Genomic DNA, 17,643 nt, shown 5'->3' on the forward strand with positions numbered 1-17,643 from the left:
GGGAGAACCGATAGAGGTACTCAAAGTACCCTCCGCCACACACCGTCAGGTGGCTTGCGGAGTATGGATGTAGATGAAGATGTAGATGTAGTGGCAATAACGAAACGTTTTGAAAACACACAGAAAGGCAGACTGCGTCACCAGAAACTTATTATCAAAATATAGTTCCTCAGATAATTGACTGCTATCGCGGCTTCAATGTGTTTCATCAAAACACATTATATTTATACAGTGCACTGCTCCCCAAATTACAGGTGCAATAGCGGTTCCACTGTTTCATCAGTTCAGAACCTTGGAAATACAGAAATGACACGACACTCTCGAAGACCAGCAGAAAAAAATGAAACACGTCATCTTATGCATAGCTTTCCACTCGTCGTAACGGAAATTCCCTTCCGCAAATGTTCCCTGCTGCGGTATCTTCTGGACGTACAGAAGCAAACACCGTCTGCTGCTCTAGCCAACAACGCCTTACGCTAACAGTAGCCTACACGCAATGTTCGTGCTCTCTAACCACACTGCCTTGCTGCCTCCACGCTATCTCCTCCGTCTCCAGACAGTGCTGCTGACCTTACTCCATATGCGTATAAGAATAATATGCAAAGTATTAAAAAAAGGGCATTGAGGATCTGTCAAATGAACAGAAGTGTGGCTTTAGGAAACGTAAAGGGACCAGTGGGGCAGTTGCGACTTTGCGCTTGATACTGGGAGCAAGACCGAAGAAAAATCAAGATATGCTTGCGGGATTTGTCGATTTAAAAACGTTCGACTACGTAAAATGGTGAAAAATGAATGAAATTACCACAAAAAGAGGGGTAAGATATGTGGAAAGACACTGATATGTCAGAAGTAATGGTATACCTCCCAACATCGTGTCAGACCTTCTTTTGTCCGGCATAGTGCAACAATTCGATAAGGCATGGACACAGCAAGTCCTTGGAAGTCCCATGTAGAAATATTGCACCATGCTGCCTCCACAGCCGTCCGCAATGTGAAAGTGTTGCTGGAGCAGGATTTTGTGTACGAACTGACCTCTCGATTAAGTAACTTAAATATCTGGCGGGATTCGTGTAGAGCGATGTGGGTGGCCAGACCATTCGCTCAAATTATCCAGATGCTCTTCAATCCAGTCGCGAAGAATTATAGCCCGACGACATGGTGCATTATCATCCATAAAAATTCCATAGTTGTTTGCGAACATTAAGTCCGTGAATGGCTGCAAATGGTCTGCAAGTAGCCGAAGATAACCATTTAGAGTCATTCAAATGGTTCAAATGGCTCTGAGCACTATGGGACTTAACATCTGAGGTCATCAGTCCCCTAGAACTTAGAACTACTTAAACCTAACTAACCTAAGGACATCACACACATCCATGACGGAGGCAGGATTCGAACCAGCGACCGTAGCGGTCGCGCGGTTCCAGACTGAAGCGCCTAGAACCGCTCGGCCACATCGGCCGGCTTTACAGTGATTGATCAGTTCAGTTGTACCAGTGAAAGCAGAGAATTCCAAACGCAGCTGATACCGTTATGGAGCCTTCATCAGCTTGCACAGTGCCTTATTGATAACTCGTGTCCATGGCTTCGGGGTCGGCGCGACAATGTTGCCAACTGAAATCGGTAGTCATCTGACCGAGCTGGGGTTTACCAGTAGCCTAGGGTCCAACCGATATGGTCACGACCCTAGGAGAAGCACTGCAAGCGAAGTCGTGCTGTTACGAAAGGCACTCGCGTCTTTTTCGTACTGCCAGAGTCCATCAACACCAAATTTCGCCACGCTGTCCAGTTGCCAAGGTTACTTTAATTTGCATGATTGACCAGTGAATGTATTTACATGGTGTTTTTAAAACCTTCAGTGTTGTGTAAAGATGTTTGCAATCAGCCTGGTTACTTTGTTAATGTTCTTCCGGCCCTTTTCTGTAGTATTAAAACTGTGTTCATGGTTTTTATATTTGTTTGCCATAGCTGGGAAATGAATGGACACATGAATACTATTTATCTAAAAGACACTGACTGTTCCACACTGATGACAGAACACTTAGTGCATAATCAGCTCATGGCATTCTGTTTTCATGTATCTTGGTGTGCCGGCCGTTGTGGCAGAGCGGTTCTAGGCACTTCAATCTGGAACCACGCGACCGCTACGGTCGCAGGTTCGAATCCTGCCTCGGGCATGGATGTGTGTGATGTCCTTAGGTTAGTTAGGTTTAAGTAGTTCTAAGTTCTAGGGGACTGATGACCTCAGATGTTAAGTCCCATATTGCTCAGACCCATTTCAACCATTATCTTTGTGTATTCACAACACTTTAATTGAAAAATAATATTTATTTTTAGAAATTTTATGTTTCCTGAAACAATCTGTACAGTTACACTGAACATGTAAATTTAAGTGTTATTTTCCTTTTTCAAACCGGAATTCAAGGCACAAGTTTACTGCAGATCGATTAATTGTAAACTTACTTGAGTTTTCCATTTGCTTTCTTTGAAAGGTGTTATCTTTTCTTTCCGTGGCTGTAATGTTGCTGCCATCGGCAGAGGGACTGTTGGGAATATCATTGACTTATATCATGAACATTAGTGATCCTAATATGATGTCCTGAGTAGAATGCGCTTTTGTTCTGATAATTTTAATAAGCACTGAGGTTGACAAGTTAAAGCAGTACTTTTAAAATGCACTAGACCTAAAACAGAATAGTTCACTTCCAGTGTTTTAACTAAAACTACGTTTATCATAAAAGACTAGTTAGACTGGGCTAAACATGTTCATACCGCAACAAATAATTGAGGAAATAAAAGGATTTAGCTAGTAAACACATAGCTTTTATAGACAAAATTCAAATGGCTCTGAGCACTATGGGACTTAACATCTTAGGTCATCAGTCCCCTAGAACTTAGAACTACTTAAACCTAACTAACCTAAGGACATCATACAACACCCAGCCATCACGAGGCAGAGAAAATCCCTGATCCCGCCGGGAATCGAACCCGGGAACCCGGGCGTGGGAAGCGAGAACGCTACCGCACGACCACGAGATGCGGGCTTTTATAGACATTTATGTAGCTTTTGTCAGAATTTACAGAAGCAAATACGCCTCCGTAACAGCGACTGTATTCATGCCAGAGGCAGCAGGTTTGAATCGTGTTGGCCTTTCACCGTCAGTATGCGGCGCATAAAATGAGGTGAGGTGGTAGCGTCAAGTTGCTGATAACCAGACATTGGGCGGATATCCTGTATTCTGCTGCAAATCTCTCTACCGTGTCTCGTGAAGTCAGGGCGTGGCAAACTTTTGATGGTAATCAATGCTGACGTTGAGTTTGATGGCCCTCTTGATGCCATTCGAGATTACTAGGCCGCGTACCTCTCGCTTGCCGTCATTCATAACAACACAAACACTACACTACAATGTGCAGGCACACAGCACACTCACCTAAGCCACACAGACACGTACTTCGAATTTGATCTTTCCCTGGACTACAAACGTGAAGCTCCATACCTGCCCCAAACGCTTTTTTCCTGCGTGTTGGGCTTACTTTGCCTTAACTGAAGCAAGCATTTGTCAATAATGACACTTAGCAGGTTTCTAAGCAAGTTACTAAAAGTTGTAGCAAGTCTATGCATAGGTAACAAATGACAGCAGAAGCACGGTAAACAACGATATAAAAATGTTGTTGTTGTGGTGGTCTTCAGTCCTGAGACTGGTTTGATGCAGCTCTCCATGCTACTCTATCCTGTGCAAGCTTCTTCATCTCCCAGTACCTACTGCAACCTACATCCTTCTGAATCTGTTTAGTGTATTCATCTCTTGGTCTCCCTCCACGATTTTTACCCTCCACGCTGCCCTCCAATACTATATTGGTGATCCCTTGATGCCTCAGAACATGTCCTACCAACCGATCCCTTCTTCTGGTCAAGTTGTGCCACAAACTCCTCTTCTCCCCAATCCTATTCAGTACCTCCTCGTTAGTTATGTGATCTACCCATCTAATCTTCAGCATTCTTCTGTAGCACCACATTTCAAAAGCTTCTATTATTTTCTTGTCCAAACTATTTACCGTCCATGTTTCACTTCCATACATGGCTACACTCCATACAAATACTTTCAGAAATGACTTCCTGACACTTAAATCTGTACTCGATGTTAACAAATTTCTCTTCTTCTGAAACGCTTTCCTTGCCATTGCCAGTCTACATTTTATATCCTCTCTACTTCGACCATCATCAGTTATTTTGCTCCCCAAATAGCAAAACTCCTTTACTACTTTAAGTGTCTCATTTCCTAATCTAATACCCTAAACATCACCCGACTTAATTCGGCTACATTCCATTATCCTCGTTTTGATTTTGTTGATGTTCATCTTATATCCTCCCTTCAAGACACCATCCATTCCGTTCAACTGCTCTTCCAAGTCCTTTGCTGTCTCTGACAGCAATGTCATCGGTGAACCTCAAGGTTTTTATTTCTTCTCCATGGATTTTAATACCTACTCCGAATTTTTCTTTTGTTTCCTTTACTGCTTGCTCAATATACAGATGGAAAAACATCGGGGAGAGGCTACAACCCTGTCTTACTCCATTCCCAACCACTGCTTCCCTTTCATGTCCCTCGACTCTTATAACTGCCATCTGGTTTCTGTACAAATTGTAAATAGCCTTTCGCTCCCTGTATTTTACCCTTGCCACCTTTAGAATTTGAAAGAGAGTATTCCAGTCAACATTGTCAAAAGCTTTCTCTAAGTCTACAAATGCTAGAAACGTAGGTTTGCCTTTCATTAATCTTTCTTCTAAGATAAGTCGTAAGGTCAGTATTGCCTCACGTGTGCCAGTATTTCTACGGAATCCAAACTGATCTTCCCCGAGGTCGGCTTCTACCAGTTTTTCCATTCGTCTGTAAAGAATTCGTGTTAGTATTTTGCAGCTGTGGCTTATTAAACTGATTGTTCGGTAATTTTCACATCTGTCAACACCTGCTTTCTTTGGGATTGGAATTATTATATTCTTCTTGAAGTCTGAGGGTATTTCGCCTGTCTCATACATCTTGCTCACCAGATGGTAGAGTTTTGTCAGGACTGGCTCTCCCAAGGCCTTCAGTAGTTCCAATGGAATGTTGTCTACTCCGGGGGCCTTGTTTCGACTCAGGTCTTTCAGTGCTCTGTCAAACTCTTCACGCAGTATCTTATCTCCCATTTCATCTTCATCTACATCCTCTTCCATTTCCATAATATTGTCCTCAAATACATTGCCCTTGTATAGACCCTCTATATACTCTTTCCACCTTTCTGCTTTCCCTTCTTTGCTTAGAACTGGGTTTCCATCTGAGCTCTTGATGTTCATACAAGTGGTTCCCTTATCTCCAAAGGCCTCTTTAATTATCCTGTAGGCAGAATCTATCTGACCCCTAGTGAGATAAGCCTCTACATCCTTACATTTGTCCTCTAGACATCCCTGCTTAGCCATTTTGCATTTCTTGTCGATCTCATTTTTGAGACGTTTGTATTCCTTTTTGCCTGCTTCATTTACTGCATTTTTATATTTTCTCCTTTCATCAATTAAATTCAATATTTCTTCTGTTACCCAAGGATTTCTACTAGCCCTCGTCTTTTTACCTACTTGATCCTCTGCTGCCTTCACTACTTCATCCCTCAAAGCTACCCATTCTTCTTCTACTGTATTTCTTTCCCCCATTCTTGTCAATTGTTCCCTTATGCTCTCCCTGAAACTCTGTACAACCTCTGGTTCTTTCAGTTTATCCAGGTCCCAACTCCTTAAATTGCCACCTTTTTACAGTTTCTTCAGTTTTAATCTACAGGTCATAACCAATAGATTGTGGTCAGAGTCCACATCTGCTCCTGGAAATGTCTTACAATTTAAAACCTGGTTCCTAAATCTCTGTCTTACCATTATATAATCTATCTGATACCTTTTAGTATCTCCAGGGTTCTTCCATGTGTACAACCTTCTATCATGATTCTTAAACCAAGTGTTAGCTATGATTAAGTTGTGCTCTGTGCAAAATTCTACCAGGCGGCTTCCTCTTTCATTTCTTAGCCCCAATCCATATTCACCTACTACGTTTCCTTCTCTCCCTTTTCCTACACTCGAATTCCAGTCACCCACGACTATTAAATTTTCGTCTCCCTTCACTATCTGAATAATTTCTTTTATTTCATCATACATTTCTTCAATTTCTTCGTCATCTGCAGAGCTAGTTGGCATATAAACTTGTACTACTGTAGTAGGTGTGGGCTTCGTATCTATCTTGGCCACAATAATGCGTTCACTATGCTGTTTGTAGTAGCTTACCCGCGTTCCTATTTTCCTATTCATTATTAAACCTACTCCTGCATTACCTCTATTTGACTTTGTGTTTATAACCCTGTAGTCACCTGACCAGAAGTCTTGTTCCTCCTGCCACCGAACTTCACTAATTCCCACTATATCTAACTTTAACCTATCCATTTCCCTTCTCAAATTTTCTAACCTACCTGCCCGATTAAGGGATCTGACATTCCACGCTCCGATCCGTAGAACGCCAGTTTTCTTTCCCCTGATAACGACATCCTCTTGAGTAGTCCCCGCCCGGAGATCCGAATGGGGGACTATTTTACCTCCGGAATATTTTACCCAAGAGGACGCCATCATCATTTAATCATACAGTAAAGCTGGATGCCCTCGGGAAAAATTACGGCTGTAGTTTCCCCTTGCTTTCAGCCGTTCGCAGTACCAGCACAGCAAGGCCGTTTTGGTTATTGTTACAAGGCCAGATCAGTCAAATCATCCACACTGTTGCCCTTGCAACTACTGAAAAGGCTGCTGCCCCTCTTCAGGAACCACACGTTTGTCTGGCGTCTCAACAGATACCCCTCCGTTGTGGTTGTACCTACGATACGGCTATCTGTATCGCTGAGGCACGCAAGCCTCCCCACCAACGGCAAGGTCCATGGTTCATGGGGGGGGGGGGATATAAAAATAGGATATACAAAATCTGCATAAATTTTAACGAGCAATGGTGTACAGGAATTGTGCCTAATATCATCTACACGCTTAATATTCAAGTAAATGGTACAAATTAAAAAGAGGTGCTATGTTGTGATTGGAATCAGGTTACTAGGATGAAACGCTTTGAATAGGACTTTTATTTTGAGCTGACGACGCCTTGATTGTCTAACGGATGGAAGATGACTTACTGCAAGCAACGCTCTAACTTGAAATGGGTATATCAAGTAAATGATATTAGAAGTTTTAAACAAAATACTATAGTGATTATTTTCTGGGGTAAGGATGCACTAGTAACTGAAATCGTCATAGGTAACACTGTTCTAGAACAACTATCAAGTTCCAACACTGAGATTTTAAATCGCCTCCAAGTGCTAAACTTCGTCACGGAACTGACAAAGTCGGTAATATATGCGGACGGAGCAGAAGAATCAACGTTTATAAAACTACGGCCCTCCGAGCACTTCTGCGTTGTAGCGACTGCTGCGTCGCAGTAAAGAGAACGTTAGGCAGAATACAGAGCGCAGAAATTAACTCACTGAGAAGAAAAAGAGGCTGCTTTAGAGCAGATAACGTATGAAACAAAACAGTTGATTAAAAATAAAAAAACAGTGAGGGCAATTAAAAGTAACATACACGTCGTACAATGCACAACATTCGAGAAGCTAAATACGAGTATTTAAATATGAGTAGTCTCTGTCTCTTTATGCTGAAAAATACGAGAAGCTCCGGAAATTATTTTTCAGCACTGTCCAGCTCGCCTTTAAGGTGCATAAACGGTGTTGAACAGTTCAATCGGGTGACTCCCTTCTATAATAAAACCTATTGTTCCCATGAATGTTATAAAATCTGTAAGTCTGAATCTAAATGCGGAGTTCCTACAAATCTCAAGTGTTAGAACTGCTGATCAAACGCTAAAACATAAGTTTTCTAGTGCAGTTCCTCAGTCTTTTACACAGTTTACAACGAACTTGCAAAAAAAGAAATCATAATTACTTGAAGTTGCATATACGGATGCTTGCAACAGTTTAAGGGGCACCTCGTATGACTTTCTCCATAAATCTGTTTCTTCCTAGAACACTTGTCAAGTCTTTGCCCTTCTGTTAAACCGCAAATTTTCCGCATAAAAGCGTTCATCACAAGTTCCATCTGCAGTGAGCTCTCATATCGAAGTCTTTGGTAAATGGTATCGCTGTAATTGAACTCAAGCAGAAATACAGTCTCGTACTTCAGTAGTGTTTGGAGAGAAGACGACCTCTTCTTACATGCTGTGTACTACTTTATAGCCAACAGTAAACACAGATAGGCAACAGAGTTGTGCGGCAGCTGTGCCCATAGGGAAGCTGGAAAGGAGCAGAAGTAATTAGCAAACACGTGAATACAATAAACAGGAGTTTTATTTAACTTGCAGCTTTCTTCAACCATTTCATCGTAATCACCATTCAACGAAATATCGTCGATATAGTATTTCGGAGCCCAAGGCCCACTCGTGTACCCTTGATGACTGTACGACACAAAGCTTCACGCCTCGCCTGGGACCGTCATAACTGACGTTGGACTGTTGATGACTGGAAACATGTTGCCTGGTCGGACGACTCTCGTTTCAAATTGCATCGAACGGATGGACGTTTTTCAGGTATGGAGACAACCTCATGAATCCATGGACCGTGCATGTCAGCAGGGGACTTTTCAAGCTGGTGGAGGCTCTGTAATGGTGTGGGGCGTGTGCAGTTGGAGTGATAACGGACTCTTGATACGTCTAGATCCAACACTGATGGGTGACACGTACATAAGCATCATGTCTGATCACGTGTATGCATTCATGTCCATTGTGCATTCCGACAGACTTGGGCAATTCCAGCAGGACGATACGACACCCCTAACGTCCATAATTGCTACAGAGTGGTTCCAGGTACACTCTCCTGAGTTTAAACACCTCCGCTGACCACCAAACTCCCCATACATGAACGTTATTGACCATATCTGGTATGCCTTGCAACTTGCAGCTCAGAAGAGACCTCCAGCCCTCGTACTCCTACAGATTTATGGACAGCTCTGTAGAATTCATGGTGGTATTTCTCTTCAGCACTACTTCAGACATGTCATGCCACGTCGTGTTGCGGCACTTCTGCATGCTCGCGTGGGCCCTGCACGATATTAGGCCGGTGTACCAGTTTCTTTCGTTCTTCAGTGTAGTACCCAGTGATGGCTGATTAGGATGATGTCTTCCTGCCTGGTGAAATGTTCCCCTCCCTCCAATGTTCAGTTTTGCAATCTGCTTACTCCTTGCAACTGTAGATTAGTGGCACTGCCAAGAGTATGATGCATCCAACAGTAATCCTTGCTGGAGTAGTTGACTAGTGAAAAGATGATATTATCACATTCCCTCCCTACTTTCAAGTCCATCGTCTACGATGAACACCATATTCTATAATGTCAGACATGTATAAGAAACCAAACCAGCATCGTCCGACGTTTCTATTACCGTGACATCGCAAATACAAATAAAACATTTCGAGATACAACTTCTCCTTTTCTGATCTCAGCACGTACAGAATCGTATGAGCAGTTTGGAGGAGTGCGTCTGGTTTCGTTCTTTGCTTCCAACTCCTTTCGCACCCCATCCCCCCTTGCTTCTGATAGAGTGCTGCATCAGAGGTGCCAACAAATCCAAATCAACTCTAAAAGCGGAGTGGCCGTGCGGTTCTAGGCGCTGCAGTCTGGAGCCGAGCGACCGCTACAGTCGCAGGTTCGAATCCTGCCTCGGGTATGGATGTGTGTGATGACCTTAGGTTGGTTAGGTTTAATTAGTTCTAAGTTCTAATGACCACAGAAATTAAGTCGCATGGTACTCAGAGCAATTTGAGCCATTTTAACCAACTCTAAAAGAACGAATACGCCCGACAGATATACCCAATGGTAAGTACATCTTACCCTTTACTGGCTAGGTAAGCTCAGCAACCTGATACCGATCTTGGCATGGGGTGACAAATTTTTTCTTTGTAACCTTCAGGGTGTGTAGGCTTGTCACCGTCACTCACTGACTACACGATACTATGGTAACGTAGCACTGCGTTGACTAATCTTTCTTGACGCTTTGTATTACCTTTCTGTACTCGTTTTCTCACTTCCTTCAACATTCTATCAAAATTTCGTATGGGTTACTATTCATTCCCAGCCTTGGCTTGTCTATCTCTAATGGTGAAGACATTTATCGACCATACATCACCTCGTATGGCGACGAGCCTGTGCTCTTATCAGTTTTCGAATTATAATCTCCAACCATGTATGAATGCATCTGAATTGTTATGATGGCTATTCACTTTGTAGCTTAGCGTCTTACCAATAATCCATTGCACCCATTCTGCCCTTCCTCTAGCCTGTGGCTGTAATGGGCTTGTTTTCAGCTCATGAATGTGTAAGAAGGGAGGTTTTAACGATTCCATTTAAAGTTGGCGCTCTGATACTTGATTATTTCCTCTGAAACAGAAAACTTTAGCAAACCTTACATACCGTCAAGTCTACTACAATGTTGGCTTGTTGATTCAGAACAGCGATCATTGCAATATGGTAAGGGGAATGATCCATAATAGACAGAACATAGAGCTTGACAGTATCTCGCCATAAGGTCTCGAATTTTCCATTCTGATCATCTCGAAAGAGTTAGTAGCCCCTGGCAATCTTTGTAATAGCACATACTGCTGACTTGCCCACCTGTCACACATTTCCTTACATAGTGTTCTACGTCTTGTTCACATCATCACAACAAATCACACTCAGCTACTCCTTGGTTTGTGGTTCTACGTTCCCCATAGCAGGCGACTATGTGTTATCGTACACTTTGTAACCTCCCCACAAAAAATAGTGTAATAAATATTAATAATATAAATATGATTCAAATTTTTGTGTAACCTCAGAACAAAATTGGTTCCCATTTATAACCTCCGTACAGGAATTCATTCACATTTAACCTCCACACAAAATACTTTTCTCATTTAATGTAAGCTCGAAACAGAAAAATTCCTAAACCTCGTAATAAAAAATAAATTCAGTAACCTGGTAAATTTTGGACGACAGCAGTGCTGCGTCATGGCCCTGTAAGATCATTCTGAATAAAAAAAGGAAAAATTCTTACCTCAATAAAAACGGCGAATATATCTGCTCTTATATAAAATTTTTCCGGCACAGCTCTGTGCAATGCTTGCCGATAGATTTGTCATTTATGAAAGGAAGCAACTGATTTTTCTTTTGCAACAACAGGAATGATCATGGATTGGGGAAGTTAGTAAATTCTTTAAATTGAAATGAATGCTTGTTAAAAATTACTTTATATCACAAAGATTATTATTAGGACATTTTTTAAAACATTTACTTGGGAGTTCACATAACATTACTAGATATGCGCGAGGCTGCTTTTTACCTTATACAATAATACTCAGGCTCCGGTATCGCTGCACCGCGACCAGGCCAGCCAACACGATACACCAGACCAGACCAGAGCAGACTCCACACCAGACAAGCGCAGACTAGCCACTAGCAACAACTTACTGCTACAGCTACACAGTACCTACAGCAGTCAACACTGCTCTCTGGTCAGCGATTCTCTTATACTTTGCATATCGCAGGCAGCGCATGAGCAACACATCGAAATTACATCTGCTCGGACCTCTTACATAAAATTACATCTGCTCGGATCTCTTACATAACCCTCCACTGGAGGGGCAAAAATTTGGCAGCGATGGTGAGTCAATTGGACTTGCCATGAGCAACAAATTTTTCTTAATTAACTAAGTTTGCAGTCACAGAGTATATACATATATATAAGTGCAGACCATGAAATGAAATAGAGTGCACATACACTGAGTACAGAACATATCAAGCAATGACAAAATGTATATGCAGTGAGTACAAAACACTTTAACAAATGACATAAAGTGCACACGCACTGTAGTACAGAACATATCAAGCAATGACAAAATGTATATGCAATGAGTACAAATCGTATTAACAAATGACATAAAGTGCACACGCACTGTATATATTTTTACCATTAAACAAGAACTAGGATAGGCAATGAGTATAAAACGTATTAATAAATGACATAAAGTGCACACACACTGTATATATTTCTACCATTTTACAAGAACTAGGATAGGAAAGGGAAGGATTGCATCATGGTTGTAGCACAGTAGGTTTCACGTAGCTGCACTGAAAGTCCATATCTCTCTACAGAAGCACAACACCAAGTGAGACAATCTGAAGTTCTCTTCCCTGAAATATTAATCAGTGTAGCCAAGACACTGAAATGTCGTATTAATATTCAATGTTATCATTTTGGTAGTACATTAGGTACACCAAACAGTGGGACCATAATAACATCTCCATCGTTCAAGGTGGTGGACAGCATGTCGTGTGAACACCACACTCCTGTAGAATTGATACGTTTTCACCAACGTAGAATTAGTGCAAAATCCCAATATAGTGCTCCATGATCATGGGGATGGACAGGACAAAAGGATATTGCAGTAATTTCTGGTAATTAGGTCAGAAGGTGAAGGACATTAAATCTTATGCTAGTCATCATTGAGAATTACACTAGTCTATCAACCGATTTGAGTAATTGGTGCCACTCATTGCCTAGTTACTAAACATTTCTGTACCATGTATGAAGTATTACAGAATATTTCTCATAAGTCATCTGATTACAGTGAACATTGGCACTCATTGGCCAGTTACTAAACATTTTTATGCATTGTTCAGAAGTCATCATTCCGAAGCAAGAGTTAATTAATGGCATACCATTTACATAATTCATCTAGTTATAGTAATCACTGGCATTCATTGGCCAGTTACAAAGCATCAGAAGTCATCATTCCAAAGCAAGAGTTAATTAATGGCATACCGTTTACATAATTCATCTAGTTATAGTAATCATTGGCATTCATTGGCCAGTTACAAACCATCAGAAGTCATCTTTCAAAACAAGAGTTAATTAATGGCATAGCATTAACATAATTCATCTAGTTATAGTAATCATTGGCACTCATTCGCCAGTTAAAAATCATCAGAAGTCATCATTCAAAGCAGGAGCTAATTAATGGCATAGCATTAACATAATTCATCTAGTTATAGTAATCATTGGCACTCACTGGCCAGTTAAAAACCATCAGAAGTCATCATTCAAAACAAGAGTTAATTAATGGCATAGCAGTAACATAATTCATCTAGTTATAGTAATCATTGGCATTCATTGGCCAGTTACAAACCATCAGGAGTCATCATTCAAAACAAGAGTTAATTAATGGCATAGCAGTAACATAATTCATCTAGTTATAGTAATAATTGGCACTCATTCGCCAGTTACAAACCATCAGAAGTCATCATACAAAACAGGAGCTAATGAGTGTAGCATCAAGCTACTGGTATTCATATATAATAGCATGTAAGTGACATAAGACAAATTTAAAATATAAGAAACAGTGGCATTCATTGGCCAGTTACTAAACATATAGCAAGTATTGAATATTACAAAACACTATTCATAACTGATCTGATTGCAGTAATGATTGGCACTCATTGGCCAGTTACAAAGTTTTATAAAACATTATTGAGTATTATTCAGAAGTCATCATTAAAAATGAGAGTTAATTATTGGCATAGTATTTATAGAGTATAATAAAAATATTATTTACAGAAATTATTGGCACAGCATTTATACATTGTTACAAAATATCATTCAGTATTACTCAGAACTCACCATTCAAGTGACATAGGACATATTTAAAATGTAACACACTGTAACTATTACTCAAGGTCTGTGACTAGAAAACATCATTCAGTATTACTCAGAACTCTTAAACAGGTAGCAATATTTGGGACTGGTAATACATTTGTTTTTTGTTTTTGTGCTAGCAATGCATTGCGTTGGAATCGATAATTAATTGCTGGGGCATGAAAATATTTGCTTTTGACTTATTGCTGTAAATAACGATTAGTAACGTAATTCGTCATGAGTCAGCTGTAGCAAGGTTATGAAACAAGTAGTGTACATGTGATCACATTCATGAATGACACACACAAATGGGTAAAAAAAATGCAAGTACTAGAACAGGTTTAATGACTAACTGCTTATAGGACATTAATTTCATGAAGAGCTTCTCCTGGAAAAAAATACAAAATGGATTATTAAGGTGAAAGAAGTAACGCATATTATGCTGAAAAGTAGTGAACTTCGAATTAACAGGTAATGAAACGTGTACTCAATATGTATGTACTCTAGCTGTCCTTTCCAAAACATTCAGTCATTATACCATGCGATATAAGACATACTGTCAAAACGAACTGCAACAAATACTTAAATAACTACATAGAATCTCTTAACTAATAGTAAATATATAAACTTCATCATTATTCTCGTCTGCAAGGAAAAACTTCATTATTCATATTACCATAACTTCATTACTATCATCACCTGCAAAGAAAAACTTCATTATTCATACTAGCATATTCTTCATATAACTATTCATCACCATTCATTGTCATCTGCTAAAAAGACACTTCATTATTCATATTACCATTTATATCATACAACAATTCATAGTACAGAGTTTCTTATTTCTAGCATATTTCATCACTAAAACTAAGATGTGTAGTTCTGTCTGACAGTCTGCATCAATCGCCTCGTATTCTGAAAGAAAAATAATTAGTTAAGACTGCTATCATACGATGTGTATAGTATATTCTTGTTAATGCTTGTTAATTCTGATCCATTTACTCTTCGTGACGAGGTATTGCATCTTTTTTCGTTCATTCCGAAGGTGAAATTCCCATTTCATAGTAATCCACTGTGGTTTGTTTAATTTATTTCTTTTACACGTTATTGCTTTCTGAAAATGATGAATAAGGATTAATATCTTGCATTTAAATCATATATCCATTAAATAAAAACTGGTTTCTAGTGATATAATTAAGCATACAGCATAGCATGACGGAAAACGTATTATGTCAAAAACATAGACAGTGTTCAGGTGCAAAAATATACACAGAGTATCATAATCTAGTAGCAAAAAAATGTAAAATAGTCACGATGTTGAGATATCATAAGGCAAAATGTCAAAGTCAACTGGTGTTTGTTATATCTCAAAGATTTCGCAGTGCATACAAACAAAGCAGGAAAACAACCATACACACACCAAAAATGGAAAATGTGCACGGTATGATGTATAACGACAAGAAAAGCGACCTGCTAACCTTACCTTGCCGGGCACTTGCCAAGAAAAAAATATGATAATCATCAGTAAGTAGTCACATAAATATAATTGCTTAAGTGGTTATATAAAAATCAGGAAATGGCATTACAGTGTGATAAATCATGAAGTATGTTCGTTCAATAATGGGTTTAATATTGGAGACATGGTGATTGCCTTTACTTTTTCTGGTTCTCAGAGTTTCGACGCGTACTACATTGGAGTGAGGAATGCTGCGAATTCGATATGGACCTGCGTATAGAAGCTCAAATTTACTGTATCTATTCTTTCCTCTGTTGGATAAATAGTGTGTACGTACTGATATCTTCTGTCCAATGTGAAAGTCACGGCGTGTACATACCTGATTTTGCTGTCTTCTCCGGCGCTCTGCGGCACGTTTGATGTTGTTCAGCGCAATGTCAATTATTTCTTGGTGTCGTAGTCGACGAGATGTAGGAAAGGATACTAATTCTTTAATTTTGTTAGGTGGTTCAACATTTTTCAGTATAACAGTCGGAGATAGCATAGTAGATTCATTTGGTATCGAGTTAATCCTGGAATGACAGTATGTGTGTATCCCAATCAATATGTTTTTTATAGCAGTATATTCGACATAATTTACCAATTTCTTTATTAGACGTTCACAAGGGTTCGAAGAAGCGTGATACTTGGATATATAAATCGGAGAAATGTTTCTTGTTCGCAACATACGTGTCCATAAAGCAGATCGAAACTGTGACTCATTGTCGGAAATTACTTTCAATACATGTCCTACATGAAAAAGAAAATGTTTTACAAATGCTTTCGAAACAGATTTAGCAGTAGCTTTGCGTAACGGAGTGAAGGTAACAAATTTCGAAGTGAGTTCAACAGCGACAAAGAAGTAGCAAAAACCTCTATTAGTTCTGGGAATCGGACCAAAAATATCTACAGCGGCCATGTGTCTCAATTTAACAGGTACAGTGGGATGTAATGGAGGAATATGTGAAGTCGTATCTGACTTAGCTTACTGGCAGATTTTACATGACGCTAAAACTCGTCGAATACGTTTCGCCATGTTGGCAAAATAACAGTTCTGTCTCAGTATAAGAAAACATTTTCTGGATCCGTAATGTGCGTAACTTTAATGAGTATACCAGATTAATTTGTTAACCAGTTTGTCAGGGATGCATAGTAACCAATTGTTGCTGTCAGGGTGAGAGCGGCGAAACAGAATATTATTGCGTACAGTGTAATGGTTTCTAATGGTAACATTATTCCTATCTTGCCAAAGGTGTTTAATTTCTTTCCATGCGTTGACTTTGCTCTGCTCTTGTGCTATGTCTCGTAATGACGACGAAATGAAATTTTCAAATGTAACTTGTTGAATATACATGATGCTGAAATTTGCTTTGCAGAAGTTGGCTGCGATGTCTTTCTGATTGTTACTGAGAGAATGGGATAGTGCGTCTGCTACAATATTTTGTGTACCGGTAATGTAAAAAATTGTAAAATTAAATTCCTGTAAATAAAGTTTCCATCTACTTAACCTGTCGTGTGTAAATTTTGCTGAAAATAAAAACTGGATAGCTCTATGATCTGTGTAAATGGTGGTATGTCTTCCATAAAGAAAATGCCGAAATCTCGGAAATGTCCATACAACACATAATGTTTCAAGTTCTGTGACAGAATAATTGCGTTCAGCGGGTGACAGAATGCGACTCGCAAAGGCGATGTTTTTAATTACTGTAGTACCAGCTTCTTCAATTTCCTGAAAAATGTGTACGCCTAAAGCTGTGTTAGAACTGTCGGTGGCAATGGAAAAATTTCAAGTATGATCTGGGTGTGATAAAAGAGGTGCATTCAACAAAGCTTGTTTCAGATTAGCAAATTCAGACTATTGGTTTTTTATGTAAAAGTGTGTCTCAGATGTTAACAAAAGTAATGACATTTTCGTGAACAAGATTCTGTTTGTCAAAAGTATTGCTTGCGTTGCTGGAAGATGCAACCTGTACTGTATCTAGTCAAATTCTATCTGACGTACTGTTATTTGCGGGACGATGCTGTGGCATTTCGACTATTTGTACTGTTCTGTTATTTCGTCCTGACGTATTACGTTCGGGATGATATCTACTGTCTGGTTCATTCATGACAATTTGTTGTTGCGGATGATTCTGCTGCTGGTAAGACCGACTGTTACTAAACATACGCTGAAAATTGTGCTCATTACTTTTACGTCTGTCATGATAGTCATTTCTATACGGTGCATTGCGATATGAGTTGAAATGTTGTGTTTTCTGTACGTGGTTATTTCCTTGTTGCTGTGCGTTACTATTTGGTGGAGCCGACGCTATACGTGTAGGCGGTGAAACATGAAAGCTATTTTGACCTTGCACATTACATTGATGGTTAGGTATGCCAACC

The sequence above is a fragment of the Schistocerca cancellata genome, chromosome 7 (genome assembly GCF_023864275.1).
Source record: "Schistocerca cancellata isolate TAMUIC-IGC-003103 chromosome 7, iqSchCanc2.1, whole genome shotgun sequence".
Taxonomy (NCBI): Eukaryota; Metazoa; Arthropoda; class Insecta; order Orthoptera; family Acrididae; genus Schistocerca; species Schistocerca cancellata.